General features: G+C 39.5%; 1 protein-coding gene and 1 non-coding gene across 6 annotated transcripts in view; both read right to left on the reverse strand.

The window, feature by feature from the left end:
* Nucleotides 1-16086, reverse strand: part of FHIT (fragile histidine triad diadenosine triphosphatase) — a 1485305-nt gene that overhangs the window by 1090676 nt on the left and 378543 nt on the right. The window lies entirely within an intron of this gene.
* LOC123933332 lies at nucleotides 9169-9303 on the reverse strand. The gene has a single exon (XR_006816564.1). It is a non-coding gene; the product is annotated as a U4 spliceosomal RNA (small nuclear RNA).

The following is a 16086-nucleotide window of genomic DNA, read 5'->3' on the forward strand; positions in this document are numbered from 1 at the left end:
TTTTATTTTACTTATTTATTTTGACTTATTTGTTTATTTAGAATGTCTGACCTTTTTACTCTTACAAGGTACAAGGAGGACATTCTGTTCAGTTCTTTAAATCTTTTTTCTTCCTGTTCTTCAGAAAGAAAACTTCTATTAATTTTATCTTCAGGTTCAGTGACATCTTCCTCTGTTACTTCTAATAAATATATGCTCACCAGTGAATTTTTGTTTCTAATATTGTATTTTTCAAGTTTAGAATTTCTATTTGATTCTTTTTTGTAGCTTCTATTTATTATGCTTTTATTCGTTGTGAGTATATTTTTCTGTCCTTCATTGAGTATAGTTGTAATGGCTGCTTTAATATCTTTGCTAATTCCCCCATCTAGGTCATCTTGGAGTTATCTCAGGTAATTGCCATTTCTCTTCAGAAGGGGGTCATGTTTTCTTGGTTCTTCATACGTTATATAATTTGGGGTTGTATCATGTGAATATATGAATGCGAATATGATGGTGTGAAGACTCTGAAAACTATTACAGTTCTTTGAAGAGCCTTGAATTATTTGTTACAGCAGGTAATCCATTTGGTTATACTCAAATTGAAAACTATCTCCTGGGCAGCAACTTAAATCTCAGTTCAGTTCTTTGATGTTAGCTGTGTCTATGCCACAGAAGCATGGATTTGGGACCAGTCAAAGATTTACACACAGAATTGGGAGTTTCCTCCTGTCTGCCTCTCTCCTTTCCAGAATTCTAGCTTCATTTTCCAATGACTGTGGTTGCCCTGAACTCTGTTTGCTGGGGCTTCAAACCAAAAAGAGTGTGGTTTTTCTACTGAAGTTAGCCACCCTAAATGACATTAATTTCACCATACCCTCAGTCTAAAAGTTGTAAAATGAGGAACATACTCTGCACTTGTCCATGCTTCCAAGTTTTGAATCTCAATTCCCCTCTAGAATATACCTGTTTATTTTCACTCTCTAGGCCTCAGGTAATTTTTTTGTCTCGTATTTTATAGTTACTCTCTGTGAGAGTGTCAGATTCAATAAACCTTACTGAGCCATACTAGAAGTGGAAAGAAGTAAAAACAATTAGAAGATATTACTTTGCATTTCTGAAATTCTCTCCTCAAAACACTTAACCTCCACTCATTATCTCATCTACCAATGTTTGGTTTTGGTTTTAAGTAGAAACATAAGTCAGGGGGCGCCTGGGTGGCTCAGTGGGTTAAGGCCTCCACTTTCGGCTCAGGTCATGATCCCAGGGTCCTGGGATTGAGCCCCATATCGGGCTCTCTGCTCAGCAGGGAGCCTGCTTCCCTCTCTCTCTCTGCCTGCCTCTCTGCCTACTTGTGATCTCTCTCTCTGTCAAATAAATAAATAAATAAATAAAATCTTAAAAAAAAAAAAAAAAAGAAACATAAGTCAGACTCAGAGCTTCCTTGATCATCTTCCGAAGTACCTAAGAAGATTTGGAATAAAAGCACAGCATAAAGTTAAATGATAAAATGATAAACCACAGTCAGATCTGCTGGCTTTTACATGGGAGCGTTTAATCTCAAAGTAATGAGGCTCGTCCAGGCTCATGACTACCAAAGATTATCTGCATGGTACTTTGCCACATTATTTATTTTACCTTACTTTTTGGTCTCAGTTACTCCTACATTCTTCATTGAAAACCGTAATAGGTAACACCCTAAGAGAAATAGAATTTTGGAAAATATTATCCTTAAATACCAACAGAGTTGGTAAGTACACACTTCCTTCTAATAATAATCCTTATCATTTCTTGAGAACCTCTGCATGTGTGGTACCTTGCTAATCATTTTACATAAGTGGCCATCTTATCCTTCAAAACCATTCTGTGAGGTAGTTCCTGCAACTGGCCTCATTTTATGGAAGAAGAAACCAGAGAGGTTAAGTGAGTTAACTGAGATCACACATTAAATAGCAGAAATCTAAGTTCTCTTAAAGAAGAGAAAAAGCAAAGAGTGGGTATTTGGAGTCCTGAAACATATGCCTGTTAGTATTAGGAGAGGAAAAAGAAGTCTTTCTCAGCAAAGAGGATCCTACAAATTTGAGGGGTAATCCCTTAATTGTAAAAATTGCATAAACCTATGAGTTTAAAGTGATTGTGGAATGAGAGAAAGAAAGACAGGGCCAAAGGTAGGTGGGCAGATAATATAAAGTGAAAACAGACTGGGTCTTGGCTGGAAGCAAGAAAAGGAGTACAGAATCTTTGTGTTCTGGAACATGGGGGCTATTCAGTATTATATTTATTATACATGCTGAATTGTTTGCTGAGACCTCAGAATGGGAGTAATTGTTAAGGGAATAAACGAGAAGCAGTGGTAGAAAAGGAGAGGGGTAGGCTCATGAGTTCTTGTGAGGGGTTAAATGAACGCAGTCCACTGACAACATGCTGGGGAAATTTTACTGCATGAACACATTTCTCTTCCTTTATTGCTATTTTTTAAATGCATATTTACCTTTCCAATGAGACCATTCAAAGACATGTGATTATTTTACCCCATCATCTAATCTCTTTCTAAGATTTATCCTACACTGACCAAGAATGATCCCCTGCCATTTTAGGAGACATGTTTCACATCAGAAGCATCCTTCTGCTGCATGAATTTTCATTTCAATTCAGGGATCATTCTCAAAGCTACGCAAAACATAACAACTGGATTTTGTAGCTGTTTAACCTTACTTTTCGTACATAAAAAAATTATTAAAATGTGTGTGACTGTCTGGTGGGGGGAGAATCATATAATGGCATGTCAATCAGGTAACAGTTAAGCTGCATTTCATGGAAAGGAAAGGTAGTGCTTTCTTCCAGAAGTGAAGTCATCACTCCTTTATTTAACTGACATAATATTTATACCCCAATTTTTAAATGGCAGCTACAAATAGAAGTCGAGAGAGGATAAATTATCCAAGGGAAATGAACCCAGAGAAGTTACCATTTTAAAAGTTCTATTTTATAGGTACATAAGAATGTTACCACGATTATAAGTTTGTACCCAGAGCAGCTGGACTGGATCAAACTCCATGAAAACATTTAAAATTAAGTAAATACCACCTCTCCGACTATTGCTATCTCTTCAGAATGCTCAGTGGCAGGACGCATGGAGCTTTTATAGGGGATCTAGGCAGGCAGGGGTCCTGGGATAACTTCACCAGGAATAAGAAATTCAAATGATCTTTTCAGCAGTGACCTGGATGGTCTCTAGGCAACTACACTGGGGACAATCACCATGAATACCAGCTAGCACAACGGCACTGGTATTATTAAAAGGGCAGACTTCTGTAGGTGTTTCATTACTCTGCACAAGAGAGATCGTGGCTGAAGACTGCCTTAAGTGACTCATAGAGGATCACATAGAGGAAGGGGCAGAACGGTGCCTTGACACTCCGTCTTCTCATTTCTGGTCCTGGACTGTTCCAGCTGCATGCTATGAACCTCCCCAAGAGCTGGACAGTCCTGGCACTGGAGTTTCGTAATGCAAAAAGATGAGGCTGACCCACAAGTCTGGTAGGAAGAGTATGTCTCTGGTTTTATGGGGCTCTCTGACAAATCATCTGTCAAAAGAGTACTTTGTGAGTCAGTTTACTCTCTTTCCTTGAGACTGTGGTGTCCACAAGAACTCCAAGGGAAACTTACAATGGAAGGAATATGTGTTGCTGGTCCTGAGTTTGAATCCTGATAAGGCATGTACTGTCTTTGTCTCTACTACAGCTGATCAACTTTATTGAGCCTCACTTGCCACTTCTGTCAAATGGGCATAATAATATCTAAGGACTATAGTTATCAGGAGGATAATTTTTTTTTTTAATTGAGTTTAAAGCACAGTTTCTAGCACAAGTTGGTTATTCAGGCCAAGTGAGAGCCCTGTGCCCCACCTTACTTGCAGTGATAATTCTGAAGCAGAGAAGTCACCAGGAGGCCGGAGGGACCTCATTGCCAATAAATCACTCAGTGACAATGTACTAATCCTCTAGCTAGTTGTCTCCTCTCTGCTCTGACCTCTATCTCCAATATTCCTTCACAGGACCTTCTTAGAAATAAAAGTATCCCAACTATAAACTCCTATTCATTTCCTAAGATTTTGTTTAAAGGTAATTATTTCCTTTCTTTATCTAATGGCTTTGGGCCATATCATGCTACGTGATCTGCTCAATGTAGCCATTAAACACAGATACTCAGTCATTTGATAAATATTTATTGAGTTCCTGCTAAGATGTCAGGCACAGTTCTCTATAGCAGTGAACATGATGGCCCCAAATCCTGCCTTCATGATGCCTACATTCTGGTGGGGGAGACAGACCATAAATATAACAAAAATGTAAATGACATGGTTGATTAAACAGTGCTTTGTGCTCCGGAGAAACACAGAATGGAAAGGAGATGCGTGGTCAGGATGAGTCTTATGGTTAAATTATGGCTTTATTCCCCCCAAAAGAGGTATGTTGAAGTCCTAACCCCCTAGTACCTAAGAACGTGATCATATTTGGAGATAGGGTCATGGTAGATATAATTGATTAAGATGAGGTCATACTGGAGGGGAGAGGACCCCTCCTCCAGTATGACTAGTGTCCCTAGAAGAAGATGACCACAAGAATACGGAGCCCACCCAGGGAGAACACCACGTGCTGACAAAGGCAGAGGCGGGAAAGAGGCAGCTCCAAGCCAAGCAATGCTCAGGACCTATCAGAAGCCAAGAAGAAGCAAGAAAGGATTCCCCTGCAGGTTTCAGAGGAAGAAAGGCCCTGGCCACACTTCTATTTCACACTTGCAGCCTCCAGAATGGTGAGCCAATAAATTCCTATTGTCTTCAGTCACTCGGTGTGTGGTACTTTATTATGGCAACCCCAGGAAATTAATACAGTAAGTATTGTCTGGGCTCAAGGAACATATGCACAACTCCTTGTGTATATACTAGAAAGATCATTGCAGTGGTTTTACTTTTTTTTAAGCATAGCAAAATGTGGAAATGACCTAAAATGTGCCCTAAAAAGGGAATATGTAAATAAAATGTGCTATATTTATTCGATGGAGTACTAGGCAACTGTTAAAAGAATTCAGTTGGTTTTATAGGCATCAATACAAATATGTTTTGCAAATAATATATGAAAAAAAAACAACAAGAAGGAAAATTTTAAACATTCAAATACAATATTATGTATTAGTTGTGGATACCTATATATGTGTGTATAAAAATAAACAACAAACTGGTCAAATATATCCCAAACCTGTGGTGGGGAATTTTGAGCAGGAGGTTCAGGCACCAGAGAAAGTGGAAGAAAAGACAGAATAGGGTAGTCAAAGGGGAATTTGATTTCATCAATAATTTCCTTAAACAAACAATCTGTAAGCAACTATAAGTAAGCAGAGACAGATACTCATTTTTTGGATAACGGGAATACAGATGTTTATTGTATTCCTTTGCGTGGTTGTCAATATTTTTAACATTTTCTCGAAATGAAGGAAGGAGAGGAGGGAGAGAGGGAGAGAGGCAAGGAGACACAAGGAAAGAGGTGGGAGGGGAGGGGAGGACGGAGAAAGCAAAGAAGGCAGGAAATCATCACCAGTTCTAAAGTGCAGTTAAACTGGTCACAGATGCTTGGGTTTTTTTTTTAAGGATAAAATTCAAAACCATGTTCCAGGAATCAGTGAGACTACTGATGATGGTGATCCTCCCAGGTTGGCTCGGCTTGGAGGGCTGACTTTAAGTTCAGCCAGCAGAGGGAACCATCTGTCGTGTGGAAAGACACAGAGCTCTGCCAGGGAAAGGCAGCCGGCCACCAGCAGCCATTACCGTCAGCACTTACCAGCACCTCTGGAACCACAGGGAAGAGGGAAACATGCATTTACAGACAAAGTAAACTGAGAGCAGCCCATGGACATCTTTTCAACCTTTCTAAAAGGCTCGTTGTAATTTTCCAGAATCAAGGGAACAATATACTTGATTAGTTCTCCGCAGACTTAGCAATTTTGCTTTTCATATTTCTCTCCTTGAAGCAAGTCCGCCATTAACCTTCTATGTTCTAGGGCTTGAGATTAGATTTTTTTTTCTCCCCTTCCGAAATGGAATTTGGGATTTAAGAAAAAGAGTTAGAGTTAGCTTTAAGATTTTTGCTGCTAATAATCAAAGGATTCTCCTTAAAGCAAGGAGGTCATTCTTTAAAGAAGTCAGAATGTTCCTTCTCTTCCTAGAGGGAGAATCGGTGGAGGGAAAAAAGCTTGCAGGAAGGTACAGTAATCATGAAATCCCCAAAAGACCCAATGCTTCCTCCTGGGTCAATATTGTATACTTAAAAAAGCCTTATATGTACACTTATTTGAAGACCTTAAGGCCTTGAGGAAGCAGTTAGCCAAACCCTTAATGAAAAATCTGGCAATCCCCACTTCTGCGCATAAAGCACTGAGGAGGCAGAAGGCACCAGTGTGGGGCTGGATTTACCTTCATGGCTTCACCCCATCAAGACCCTAATATTTAAATATCATCCTTGTGTATGTCATCCTACAGGTGAGGTTTCAGTTGTTTTCTAACCGTCTAAACAACAACAACAACCACAACAGCAACAAAAACAAGGTAGGAAGGGAATGCTAGGAGCAAGTTACCAACCTAAATGTGCTATTTTTGTGCCTTTGACGTGGTGATGATACCCATGATTCCGCACATGGAAATTAGACTTTTCAGAGGGCTAGTACACTAAATCATTTAATTTGTCCAACTATTTATAATAATTTGGCTACTCTGCACTGCAATAAACATGGGATTTTCAAATCAACAAATGAAGTACATGATAATTCCTTGCGAAAGGAGACACAGCAAAGGCATTCTGCAAGGGGGCTGCACACCACAGGGGATGGGTAAAACACACATTCCTATGCCCATCCTCTGAGAACAAAAGAAAGAATCGTATGGCCTCTGGTTCTATGTGCTCTCTTCCTAGCTAAATACACAGCTGAAGCCTCACGATGAGCTGATATGTTGCGCTGTCACAAGGTAACCTCCCACACTCTTCGAGACACAGGCGGACACTGTCACTTCGTGCCTCCAGATCATAGACCTCAGGAGGCTTTAGCAAAATAGTAGGAAGACAATTTCGCATCGTGGTTAAGAACATTAGAATCAACCTGGCGGGGGTGCCTGGGTGGCTCAGTGGGTTAAAGCCTCTGCCTTCGGCTCAGGTCATGATCCCAGGGTCCTGGGATGGAGCCCCGCATCGGGCTCTCTGCTCCACGGGGAGCCTGCTTCCTCCTCTCTCTCTCTCTCTCTCTGCCTGCTTCTCTGCCTACTTGTGATCTCTGTCTGTCACATAAATAAATAAAATATAAAAAAAAAAAAAAAGAATCAACCTGGCGATTCACAGACCTGTACCCCTGGGGATAAAAATACATTATATGTTTATTAAAAAAATTAAAAATTAATTTAAAAAAAGAACATTAGAATCCTGGGCTTTACCAATCAAAAAAATAAATGACTCTATCCAGGTTGTCAATCTTTATGCTCTTCTCCTCGATGGTAAAAATGGGGACAGTAACTTTGCCTTCCTCACCGAGTTATGAGGGGAACAACTTATGCAAAGGACCCAGAACATGGTTAGAATTCAGCAGAGCAGTTACCATTACTTTTTAAAAAATCATTGTCATCCTGTCATCACTATTCTTATGCTTGACTGTATCTACATTTTCATCCATTATCATTTTCAAAGTTCATTAGAAGCACAAATCACTGCCTTGTTTAGTAATTAATTACTTACATTCACTTAAAGTATTTCCTGAGTATTTAATAAGTGACTATAAGCACTATGCTACGGCCTGGGCTCTTTAGGTGTCAAAATCAAACATTATCTCTGACTCGTAGAGGCTCTTAGGGGACCTGCACACAAGTCAAAGACTCCCCGACAAGCGAGTGTGTCTTTTCCAGCTGAGTCAAGAGATCTAAAGGAAAGGAGGAGATCATTCTAAGAGATACTAAAACAAAGGAAGTTGAATTAAACATGAGACTTGGGGTGTCTGCCTTCAGCTCAGGTCATGATCCCAGGGTCCTGGGATCAAGCCCCTCATCGGGCTCCCTGCTCCACGGAAGGCCTATTCTCCCTCTCTCTCTTCCCCTGCTTGTGTTACCTCTCTCACTAAGTCTCTCTCTGTCCAAAAATAAATAAATAAATAACATCTTTTAAAAAGTAAAAAATAAAAATAAATGTGAGACTTGCGGGATGAGAAGGAACTAAACAAGGGGTAGAAGGCTGGCATTCTAGGGAGAGAGAATACAACATTCAAAGACACAGAGTATATAGTGTGTCTTCATTGTCATTAAAAGTTGGTGCAAAATTCTACATTGAAGAGTTCAATTTAATTAAACGAACAACCATGTATCAAATAACCCCCAAGAGTCACTTGCTGAGCCCCAAGACGTAACAGTAAGCAAAGCAGATGTGATGCATGCCCTCAGCCTTACGTTCCAGTACTTACTCCTTTGTTTAAAAAATGCACTAGAGTCAGTATTTTATAGCCAAGAATTCTGCCTTTAGTTTTGTTTCCAAGAGATTCCACGTGCATGGAAAAACTGTAAGGCTTTCTCTGGTCAGACAAGGAATGCTACATAAGCCAAATAATTCCCTTTCTGCCTTAGGGGTCAGGAGCCTTACAATCAAATTTGGTTCATTCCAAGGACCTACCAATTTACGGCAGTAAAGATGGTCACATTTCTGTCTTATGGTTAATTGTTCTTTTGCTGGCTAACTTTAATTTGGTAGACAGCTTCAAATTCTTTGGGGACTTGGTAGAAGGAGGAAAGGAAGGGAAAGTAAAAGAGGAACAGAAGGGCAAGTTTCTTGAGGTCTGGGGAACTGTCCAAAGCACCTTTTGAAGTTTTCATGGTCCCTAACATAGATCCTCAATGAAATGCATTTAGTAACTTCTGATTGGTGAATGTATAAATGAAGACCGCAAACCTTACCCAGCTCAACTTGGATTCAGTAACAGGGGGCAGGGGACTGTGAAACTTGCTTACTTCTCTCTAATCTCTAGTCTGAGAGGAGAGCTCAAAAAAGAAAAATTTATCATGTTTGCCACCATGAAGCAGCTCATTAACCAAACAGAACACCATGGAAACCACTAGAAGAAAGTGGTAAGAGAACTTCAAGGTATCCTTCAAGATTTTTTGAAGGGAATGAGGTCCTTATAACAGAATGTTTCTCTTACTCCCATGCTAGTCAAAACAAGAGAAATGTCCTGGTTTTCAATTAGCAATAATCGCACCTTGGATAAATCTCATTGGCTACGATACTGCCACTGAGCAAAGCTAGAAATGTCCTGGTTTTAATTGATGTCTAAATCACAAGGGGAGAAATGATAAGCTTCTTCATGACAAAATTGAAATACTTCTGCCACTCTATTTCTTGATGTTTTCTCAGTTATTTTGGAAAAGAACTGTTAGTCCTTTTATACCAAAACACCACACTGGGAAAATGAAACTACAGTAATAATCTATGTAGTTGACTACCAGGAAGAAGCGTACAAATTTTTAAAAGAAATTTGGAAGACACCTATTAGATATTAGAGTGCTGTACGTTTCTGTCTTGTTCGTGGCCAAATCAATCCAATTCTCCCTCTCTCTCTCTCACACACACACAACAAACATTACACTGAAGGAGGTATTAGAACATGTCATCCTTGTCATTAGCTCAACATATTAATGAGGCTTTCTGAATTAATCTCTAACACGACCTGGCTGTTGACGTGACGTAGTGTCAGTAAATCACGTAGCCTTTGCTTCAAGTACCTGGCAAACACCAGTTTCAGGATGCTTCAGTCCTCGGACAGGTAGAAAATTAAATCATTTCTGCATCCTCCTAAGATTAAATCATTTCTGTATTCTGAAGAAACACTTCAGTGCTACCAAGTACGTCACTTCCCCAACTAGTTGATAAACTGAAAAGAAAACAATATTAAGCGTTGGTACTTGAGGCAATAGTTAAAAGGGGAAACTCAGAGAACAAGATTGGGAAGATATATCACGTGATTTTCAAAACGGCGTGGTGAGGGAAGGAAGGAGATGCCACCGAATCACGTGTGTTTTCACAAGGAAACATACTCCTGAAGGCAATTACCCAAACGTGAGAGTTTCTCTCACGGTTCTCAACCTTACCCTAGGAGAACTTAGAATGCAAGACTAAGAGAGCCAATTACTTCAGCACCAAGCTACATCCTAAGTCTCTGGACTTGGCAGTTCAAAAAAAAAAAAAAACCTCTGGGAAAGTGTTCTTATGAAATCTTCACTAACAACTCTGACTTTATAAATGTAGACTCTAATAGGATGAATGAAAACCAACCAATTAGGTAGCAAAGTAGAGAAGAGAGAGCACTGAATAAAAAGGCCTGCCGGAGTTTCAGTCGTAGCTCTACCACTTAACTAGCTCTTGAGACTTAGATCATATTTGTAATAAAAATCACGTCATAAAAAATTAACAATTACACAGCACTTAGTATGCCAAGGGCTTTCCATGCATTATCTAATGCAATCCCTATAACGATCTATGAGGGAGAAACTCTCACGAAGCCAGGTTGGAGAAGGGAGTTGACTAGCCCGTCCAGCACCACCTGACTGTGCTGAGTGGTGGAGTCGGGATTTGAACACAAGAATCTCCAACCCCAGAGCCCAGCTCTTAACCATCCTGTGCAGACAGGTTCATTATCCTCTTAGGATGACTTAAAGAAGACTTCTTTCAGGGGCACCTGGTTCAGTCGGTTCAGTCAGTTAAGTCGGTTCAGTCAGTTAAGCATCTGCTTTAGGCTCAGGTCATGATCCTGGGGTCCTAAGATCAAGCTCCACATTGGGCTCCCTGCTCAGTGGGGAGTCTGCTTCTCCATTTCCTCTCTGCTCGTGCTCTCTCTTGATACCTCTCTCTCTCTCTCTCTCTCTCAAATCGATCAATAAAATCTTTTTCTCTAAACCTCCAATTCTCAGATAACACTGCTTCTTTACAGGACATCCTAGGAATTAGAGATGATATTAGAGCCACTAGCCCACAGGGATAATAAAGATAACATTTACACAGCGCTTACTATGTGTTGGGCACTAAGCACTTTTCACACATTAAATCATGCCCTTTTCACAATGACCTTAAGAATAGTATTATTTTGGGGGTGCCTTGGTGGCTCAGTCAGTTGGGTGGCCGACTCTTGGTTTTGGCTAGGGTCATGATCTCAGGGTCCTGGGATTGAGCCCCACATTAGGCTCTGCACTCAGTGGGGAGTCTTCTTCAGGATTCTCTCTCTCCCTCTTCCCCTCCTCCAACTTGCTCTTGTGTTCTCTCTCTCTCTAAAATAAATAGATCTTTTTTCAAAAAAAGGAATACTATTACTTTTAGTCCCATTCCACAGATGAGGACACGTAGGCAAAGAAAGTCACTTGGCTTTAATCAGTCACTAAATTGCACATCTAGGATTCCAATCCAAACAGACTAACTCACTCAACAAACCACACAGGTTGGACACCCTCCTACTGATACATGAAGGACCTTGGTTATTTTCTAAAGTGTGTGTAAGTCTCATCCAGACTTTTAGATGAACTCAGGAGGATGAAACAATCCATATGTGATTCCAGGAGGACTGCCTACTTCTGGGTTCAGCATCCAAAATAGCTAGAGAAAAATGCATCACATAAATCATATACATGTGACTAGGACTTTCTTTCTTTTCAGTTTCCTAGTTGATTGCTCCCTTTGTGTTAATACCATGTTGCTTTAAGTTTACTAATAAAAGCACTGAGGCTCTATAAAAGTTGTTTTTCTTGCTTTCCATCTGGCAGAAATGCAGTCCCTTGTTCATTTTCAAACTTTCATTTATTTATTGGAGATAGAGAGTGAGAGAAAAAGAGAGAGAGCACAAGTGGGGGAGGAGCAGAGAGAGAGGGAGAAGCAGACTCCCGGCTGAGCAGAGAGCCCAACACAGGGCTCCATCCCAGGATCCCGGGATGGCAACCTGAGCCGAAGGTTGACATTCAACCGACTGAGCCACCCAGGCTCCCCATTTTTAAATTACTTTAATATTTTATTTAACCCAATATGTAAAAATACTATTTCAACACGTAATACAAATAAATAAGATATTTCCCTTTTTTTTAACATGACATATTCAAAATTCTCAGTGTGATTTACGTTTATAGCCCATCTCAAATCAGACTAACTACATTTCAAGGCCCAGTAGCCCCACGTCGCTAATGACCACCATACTGAACAATGCAGGCCTAGCATGAGTGGCTTGAAGGAAGTCCTGGTGGTTGGTACTTCCAGGTCTGTGTTCTTGGGCTGGTCAAATTCTCCAGAACAGTGTCTTTCAATTTCCTGCCTCAGGTTTATAAACCTGGCTATCATTAATTAACAGGTTCTGGAATTTAAGTAGGAAAGTGTGAGAGCCTTATTATGGAGACTTTAACTTAATACCCCCTCTTTTCGTCCTCAGCTCTGCCTGGTAACCCCAGTCACAGACCCTATAATTCACCCCCTTCTGTCTTCTCCCCGGTCAGGAAAGAGGAGGATGAGAGAAGCAGTTCCTAGACTACATATGCAGGGCAGGGCAGGGCAGGGCCTTGGGGGATCTGTTAGCCATGTATTATATTTCAATAGTCTTTTCATATTCATTGTCTCTCAATTTTCCTTGACTTATAATGCTACTACTTCCTGATCCTTTCTGAACTTTTTGTTTAGATTTCACCTCTCTACTCCTACCTCCTTAAACCTTTAGAAGAACCTTCTAAACCTCTAAGTCTCTGGCCTTTTAAGGCAACTTCTACAATTACATTCTGCAATATTTTCCCCTATTCTTTTTGTCCATACTCCCTCCCCTTTTAAAAATTAAACATCTTATTTTGAGATAACACGCAAGTTAGAAGAAAACACAAGTGATTCCATGTATCTTTTACCCAGTTTCTCCCAGTGGTAGTATCTTGCAAATCTATAGCCCAATAATACAGCCAATAATGACATTGATATAGTCAAGATACGGAATATTTCCATCACCACAAGGATCCTCTTACTGCCCCTTGTATAGCCACACCCATCTCCCTCCTTCCCTACCCCTCCCTAATACTTGACAACCACAAATCTATTCTCCATTTATATAATTTGGTCATTTTGAGAATGTTCTATAAATGGCATCATGCAGTATGTCATCTTTGAGGATTGGCTTTGCTTTTTCTCAACTTAAATCCCCAAAGATTCAGTTACATAGTCTCTATGTATCAAAGGTTCATTGCTGGGTACCAGTCCATGGTATGGGAGTACCCAAGCTTGTTTAACCATTTACCCAGTGAAGGATACCTGAGTATACCTGTCCCAGTTTTGGGCTATTACACATAAATCTTCCATGCACATTTGTGTACAGGTTTTTGTGTGAACATAAAATTTCATTTCCTTGGGACAGATGCCGAAGTGTATGGTAAGCGCATGTTTAGTTTTGTAAGAAACTGCCAAACCATTTTCCATTCCATATTCCCACCAGCACTATATGATTAATCCAATTTCTCTGCATCCTCACCAGCACTTGGTGCTATCACTGGATTTTTTATTTTTTATTTTTTCTTAGCCATTCTGATAAGTGTAAAGTGATACATCGTTGTGGTTCTAATGTGCACTTCCCTGATGGCTAATAACATTGAACATCTTTTCATGTGCTTATTTGCCATCTGTGTAACCTCTTCAGCGAAATGTCTATGACTTCTGCTCATTTTTTAATTGGATTGTTTAGTTTTTTTATTGTTGAGTTTGAAAGATCTTTATGTATTCTGGGTGCTAGTGCTTTCTCAGATATGTGCTTTGTAAATATTTTCTCCTAGTCTGCAGCTTGTCTTTTCATCCTCTTTACAGTGTCTTCAACAGAGCAAAAGTCTTAATTCTGATGAAGTCCAATATATCATTTTTTCCCTTTTATGTATCCTGTTTAGTGTCAAGTCTAAGAACTCTTTGCATAGCCCTAGAAAATAAGATTTTCTCTTATGTTTTCATCTGTAAGCATTATAGTTTTTTTTTTTTAAAGATTTTATTTATTTATTTGACAGAGAGAAATCACAAGAGAGGCAGGCAGAGAGAGAGGAAGGGAAGCAGGCACTCCACTGAGCAGAGAGCCCGATGTGGGACTCGATCCCAGGACCCCGAGATCATGACCTGAGCTGAAGGCAGCGGCTTAACCCACTGAGCCACCCAGGCGCCCATGTAAGCATTATAGTTTTATGGAATTTTTAAATATTTAAGTCCATGATACATTTTTAGTTAATTTTTATATAAGGCGTGAGATTAAGTTTTAGGTTCACTTTTTGCCAACTGTTCCAGGACCATTTATTGAAAAGGTTCTCTTTTCTCCATCGAGGGAAATTGCACATCTGTCCAAAGTCAGTTGGGCATATTCATTTAGATCTATTTTTGGGGTTCCTTATACTGATCCATTGATGCCTGTGTTTAGCACTCCAAGAACAGCCACATAGTAGCTATCCTATAAGCTTTGAAATTGGGTAAGCTATTGCTCCCCCTTTATTCTTCTTTTCCAATATTGTTTCTTTGTTCCCATATAAATTTTAGGCCAACCTTGTCTACCTAAAAAAATACATATATCATGCTGCGGTTTTGGTAGCAACTACATTAAACCTGTATATCAATTTGGGGAGAATTGGTATCCTTACTAGGCAGGGTCTTCCAAATTACACTTATTTAAATTTTCTTTGATTTCTTTCTTCAAGATCATGGCATTTTCAGCATGCCACTTCTGTAAATGTCTTATTAGATTTATACTTAAGAATTTCATAATATTGAGTTACTATAAATTTTATTCTTTTTAAAATTATTTATTTAAGTAATCCCTGTACCTCACTTGAGATCAGGACCCTGAGATCAAGAGTCAAACACTCCTCTAAGCCAGCCAGGTGCCCCCAATACACTGTATTCTTAGTTACAGTGTCTACTTGTTCACTGCTAGTATACAGAAATACAACTTATATTTAAATTTTATTTTATATCCTACAACTTGTCGAACTCACTTATTAGTTTTAAGAGGCTTTTTTTTTTTTAGATCGCTTAGGATTTTCCAAATAGAAAATCACGTCATCAGAAGTAGTGACAGTTTTCTTTATTCTTTTCTAGCTTTGTGCCTTTTATTTCTTTATTGCCTTACTGCATCAACTAGAAATCCCTGCACTATGTTGAACAGGAGTGGCAAAAATGACATCCTTGCCTTACTTTCTGACTTGGGGAAAAGCATTCCATCTTTTAATTTTTTTTAAAGATTTTATTTATTTATTTGACAGACAGAGATCACAAGTAGGCAGAGAGGCAGGCGCGGGGGGTGGGGAGGGTTGGGGGGGGTGGGCAGGGGTGGGGACCGGGACCGGCTCCCTGCTGAGCAGAGAGCCTGATGCAGGGCTGGATCCCAGGACTCTGGGACCATGACCCAAGCTGAAGGCAAAGGGTTTAACCCACCGAGCCACTCAGGCGCCCAAGCATTCCATCTTTTATCATTAAGTATAATATTAACTGTGAGTAATTTAAAAAGATGTTCTTTATCAAGTTGAGGAAGTTCCCCTCTATTCCTATTTTTCTGAGTTTTTAAATAAATCAGTATTGAATTTTGTCAAAAGCTTTTTCTGCATCAATTGATAAAATCATGTGAGTTTTTTCCTCTTTTGTCTGTAAATATGGTGCATTACATTAGTGGGTTTTCTAATATTGAACTAGCCCTGGATCTCTGGAATAGAGCCCATGGTCTCTTGGTTATCATGTGTATTTTTTTAATGAATTATATTTGCTAATATATTGTTAAGGATTTTGGGGTCTATATACATGAGGATTATCAATCTATAGTTTTCTTTTTTGTATTGTTTCTGCCTGGCTTTGGTGTCTACGTAATACCAGCTTCATAAAATTAATTGTAGTCTCCTCTATTTCCTAGAAAAGTCTTTATAAAATTGATGTTAATTCCTCCATAAATGTTTGGTAGAATTCTCCATCAGAATCATCTGGGCCTGAGATTTCTTTTTTTGGGAGTTTTAAAATAAATTCAATTTTCTTAATAGTTATAGGATTATTCAAACAATCTATT

The sequence above is a fragment of the Meles meles genome, chromosome 20, assembly GCF_922984935.1.
Source record: "Meles meles chromosome 20, mMelMel3.1 paternal haplotype, whole genome shotgun sequence".
NCBI lineage: Eukaryota > Metazoa > Chordata > Mammalia > Carnivora > Mustelidae > Meles > Meles meles.